Here is a 5000-nt window from a genome sequence, read left to right as displayed (position 1 = left end):
ATTCTGAATTAAAAATGAAATGCCAGAGCCGGGCGGTGGTGGCGCACACCTTTAATCCCAGCACTTGGGAAGCAGAGGCAGGAGGATTTCTGAGTTCGAGGCCAGGACAGCCAAGACTACACAGAGAAACCCTGTCTTGAAAAACCAAAAAAAAAAAAAAAAAAAAAAAAAAAAAAAAAAAAAGCCAGATGTAGTGGTGCACATCTGCCATCTTAGTACTTACAGGTGGAGACAGAAGGGTCAGAAGTTTCTAGGCCAAAACAAAACACAACAAAAACAAGGACCTGAATTTCTTCTATTACCTGGTTCTCATTTATTTAATTGCTTATTGTTTTTTAAAAAATGTTTAATTTTTATTTATGTGTGTGTGTGAATATGTGTGAGTGTAATAGCCATGTATGTGCAGGTACTACTGGAGGCCAGAAGAGGGCACTGGATCCCCGGGGACAGATTTACAGGGGCCATAAGCTTATGCAGGCACTGGGAAGGAAATGCAGCAACTCTCCAAGAGCAGTGTGCAGTCTTAACTGCTCACTCTCTGGCCTCGTTCTAATATTTAAAATTTTTGAGTGTGTTGGGGGGGTGTCCGTGTGTAGAGACACGTGTGTGTGCATTTGTTATGTGTCTGCCTGAAGCTGACATAGGTGTCTTCCTCACTCACACATGTGTGTGCAGCTGTGTGTGTCGGCCTGCCCCTGACACCCGTGTCATCCTCACTCACTCTCCACCATATGGATTGAAGCAGAGTCTTCGAATGAACCAGAGCTGGTTGCTTTACTGAGTCCGACTAGACAACTTCCCTAGGAGGGTCTCCCACCACCTCCTTCCATTTCCCACACTCTGGAAGGACAGGTACCCATCCTGCTTGCCTGGGTTCTGGGGATCTAAATTCAGGTCCTTAAGATCCTCTGCCAAGGGCTTTATCTTCTGAGCCATCTTGCCAGCCCTCAACTTTTTATTTTCTTTTTTTTTTCCTTCTTTTTTTTTCTTCTTCTTTTTAAAAAGAGATTTATTTATTATTAGTAAGTACACAGTAGCTGTCTTCAGACACACCAGAAGATCTCATTACAGGTGGTTGTGAGCCACCATGTGGTTGCTGGGATTTGAACTCAGGACCTTCTGAAGAGCAGTCAATGCTCTTACCGGCTGAGCCATCTCATCAGCCCCCTTTCCTTCCTTCTTTCCTCTTCCTTTCTTCTTTCTTTCTTTCTCTCTTTCTTTCTTTGTCTTTGGTTTTTTTCAAGACAGGTTTTCTTTTGTAGAGTTCTGTCCTGGAACTTGTTCTATAGACCAAACCAGGCTGACCTTGAACTCAGAGATCCCCCTGCCTCTGCCTCTGGAGTGCACAACCCTCCCGCCCCCAGTTTACTTCCCTTTTTTATTTCATTATTCACTGTGCTTCACAGGCAGACACAGGCAGACAGACACTTGCCACAGTGCTCCCGTTCTGACAGTGTTCAAGCAGATTGGAGTCTAGGCCTCCAGCAGTGCAACAGTTAATCCTGTCCAGGCTGTCACCTACCAACAGATCTCCCAGAGTGTGTCACCATCACGAAGCAGATACATCTGTCTCTGTAAAGTTCAGCTGAACCCAGTCACATGCTAGCACAGGACAGTCTCAAAGCTTATTCTCTACCTCAGAATACTCCTACAAGTCTTTCAAGACTCAATCCAAATGTCCCTTCCTCCAGCCAGCCCCCCTTCCTCCCTGCTCTGACAAAACCCTGGCCATATTCCTGTCCCTTCCCTGAGCTTCCCAGTTAAATTCCTTCCTCTGGTAGCTCCAGTAGAACCCCATGGGGCCGGAAGGGCTTTATTTCTCTCTGCCTCCCCCACCCCCAAACCGGGGGTTTCTTGGGACACTCGGTTTCTATGAATCAGGTCTCACTATGTAGCGGAAGCTAAAGTCAAACTTGTAATACAGCCTGGCTCGGCCTCCAGAGCGCTGGAATGACACGTGTGGATAACCATGCCAGAGCTGAGAGCCTGCAATGCCTCCCTCCTCTGATAAACCCTTCTCTCATCTCCTAGCACCACCACACCCAGGGCTGGAGTCCCAGAGCCTCTGCAGCTGGGCATGTTGGGATGCAGAGACGCCAGGATTCTGGATGCAGGGTGCAGGATGTAGGATGCATACCTTGGACAGGCTGCGCTGTGTTCCGAAGGGCTCTTGAGCTGTCGCTGGAGTTTAAGTTTCGGTTCAGGGTCTATTCGTCAGAGGGGCAGGGCCAGGAGCCTCAGCCAGTTCCTGTTTCCTCCAGCAGGTGATCAGGGTGGGACCAAAGTAACCCTCAAGGCTTCTGTCTATAGCTGGAGCTGTTCCTGCCAAGCATCGCTCAGTACTCACTCTCTACCAGCTCTACGGAGCCGCCGAAGCAGCTGCCGCCCTTCTTCCCAATATTGATATTCTTCTAGTTTTTTTTTTCCCTTGAGATACAGTTTTATGCACCCCAAGCTGGGGTGCTGAAGAAGACCCTGAACTCTTGCCTCGACCTCCTGAGTCCTGGCAGGCCTGTACCATCATGCCAAGATTATGCACTGCCAGGAATGGAACCTAGGGCTTCATGCTTGCTAAGCAAGCACTGTCAACTGAGCTACAATCACTTTACCTACTGAGCTACAAGCACTCTACCTACTGAGTTATAAGCACGCTACTTACTGTGCTAGATTCCCAGCCTCTCACAGCAGTCTTGGAGTAGTCATAGGTCAGGAAATGGGCATATGGCAATCAGAGTGAAAGGCAATAAGTAGGAGAGGCTGCTTCGGGGGACAGGGTGCAAGAACAGTGTGTAGACAGGGAACAGCATGTGCAAAGGCCCCGAGGTTGGAAAGAGATATGAAAGGTCACACTTGCTGCACACACAACACCTATCATGCCTTCCTTGGAAAAACACATTTGAAATGACATTCTACAGTCATGTTGCCCTCTAGGTCAACATCAAAGAATGATGGCTTGGGTTTGTAGTTGCAGCACTCAGAAGCCTGAGGCAGGAGGATTTGGGGTTCCAGGCTAGCCTGGGCTCCATAGGGACATTCAAACTCAAAATACAAAGCAAGAAAGCAAAACTGGAGTAAACCATAGAGTTCATCTATTTTATTGTTTTTCCCCCTTCTGGTTTTTGTTTATTTTTCTAAAACAGGACCTCACATCATCCTGGCCGGCCTGGAATCCACTATATTTCTGAGGACGATGCTGAAGCTCTGCTCTTCCTGCTTCTATGTCCTGGGTGCTGGGATCATAGATGTGACTGTATTTTCTGTGGTACTGGGATGGGACCCAGGACTTCTTTCACCATAGGTGAGTACCCTGCCAACTGAGCTGCAGACCCAGTCCATGCCTGACTTTTCTTCTGATTTTCAAATGAACTACAATGTGTGGGGGGGGCTCCTGGGCATACCCTGGGTCCTGGGTGATGTGTCCCTGTACCTAACAGGCACAGCTGACTTGGCGGTAAGCTTCCTGCCCCACCCCTTCTTGCCTCTGTACCCAGTGGCAAAGCCACTTCCGCCTATCCTGACTCTGAAATTAACACTTTCTAGTATAGAGCTGGTGCCTCTCTGACCCCCTGCTCCTCTCCAGGGTGGTGTGGGCTTGGGAGTTTTTGGGCTGACAAAGGTCTAACAGAGGAGGAAACCAATGTTGGCCCTGCTAATAGACCCACTCAGGGGCCCAAAGAGTTGAGCTGAGTCAGCCCATCCAGGCAAGTTATTGTGACTTAATTCAGTGACTCTTGCCTAGGCGCAGGGCGAGATGTGCCTTTACCGGCTGGGCCAAGTTCAGAGAACTCCCTTGACCTCGCCAATCCTCCTCACACTTTGTTGCGCAGGGCTGGTCCTGTGGGAGGGGTTCTCTTGCGCATGCGGCTCAGTCTTGGAGAACATGCGCTGTTTGCGCTTGCCTCTTTGTTTACCCCACTTCTTCGGAGAAGCTTTGGGAGCTGTGGTCCTCTAGACTAACAGCTTCCTGTCAGTCTGTCAAAGTTGAATTCCCCCACCCTTGTGTCTGTGGTTCACAAAATAGATGCAGCCACAGCCCCCATAGGAAGTGACAGGAAAACTATCCTCTGAGGACCCCCAAGCCCAAGTTCTCAGCACAAAGGAGAGGGCAGGGATGAAGTGCAAAGACAGGAAGTAGAGGAAGAAGGGAAGAGAAGCAAAGGAGAGGCAAGGGACTGGGTGAAGGCGTATTTGCCCAGGAAGGAGACAAAGTACTGCCTCTGGACAGGGGAGACTGATGTGGCCCACAGGCAAATATCAGTTCATAGAGGGGAAAACCCTGTCTTAGGATGAGGTGTTTAATTTTAATTGGGTGTGCTAGTTAGGTGAGCCTAAGGGGGCTTTGATTGCTGGACGTCGTACTTTGAACTCGGTAGTCAGCCTCGGGGAGGAGGGAGTGGCCAAATAAGGGAATAGACCTTGGGGGCTAGCTTCAGGAATGCAATCTAATGGGAGTTTTAGCAACAGAGGTATCTGGGAGAAGGGCAAGGCCTGCCAGAGCCATGCTCCTCGTGTTGGAGCTGGCCAGAGTCAGGAAGGAAGGGACTAATGGTGGCCACCAAGGCAGGGCAGACAGGGATATCTGACGGAGGATAACAGGGCAGCAGGAGCCTGGGATGGGGGGGGGGGGGCGTGACCCTCTGAGGTCTCTCTCCCTCCACATCAGCTTCTGTTGACATCATAGGGTGAGCTTCAGTGGACAGCCTTTAGGGTAGGTGGCTATAGCCGAGCTGCATCAGCTTGGCCCAGACCCCAAGGGTGGGGCCCCATTTTAGGTTTTCTTTCTGCAAAGGATACCTGCTTCTCCTTTCCTTTGTTCATTCGCTTGTTCATTTCTCAAACACTGACTGGCACCAGTTCTGTGCAGGTACAACACTAGATGCCAAGGTTGATGTAGAAGAAAGAATGGGGTACCTCTCATCTGTGAACTTTGAGAGCCTCAGCGGGAGGGAAGATACATCTGGGCCAGTCTGGGCTATACCCTATCTCAAAAGGTGTGTGTG

General features: G+C 49.6%; 1 protein-coding gene across 2 annotated transcripts in view; it reads right to left on the bottom strand.

Moving 5' to 3' along the window:
- The window catches only part of Hsh2d (hematopoietic SH2 domain containing), a 13798-nt gene extending 11569 nt beyond the window's left edge, over window positions 1–2229 (bottom strand). For both annotated transcript variants that reach the window (XM_031340277.1, XM_031340278.1), the window contains exon 1: window positions 2138–2229. The gene's annotated coding sequence lies outside the window, so the exon portion shown is untranslated. The remainder of the gene's footprint in view (window positions 1–2137) is intronic.
- Between the last annotated feature and the right edge of the window lie 2771 nt (window positions 2230–5000).

Source organism: Mastomys coucha, unplaced genomic scaffold (genome assembly GCF_008632895.1).
Source record: "Mastomys coucha isolate ucsf_1 unplaced genomic scaffold, UCSF_Mcou_1 pScaffold22, whole genome shotgun sequence".
Taxonomy (NCBI): domain Eukaryota; kingdom Metazoa; phylum Chordata; class Mammalia; order Rodentia; family Muridae; genus Mastomys; species Mastomys coucha.
Note: the sequence above shows the minus strand (reverse complement) of the source record. Positions and strands in the feature narration are given on the sequence as shown.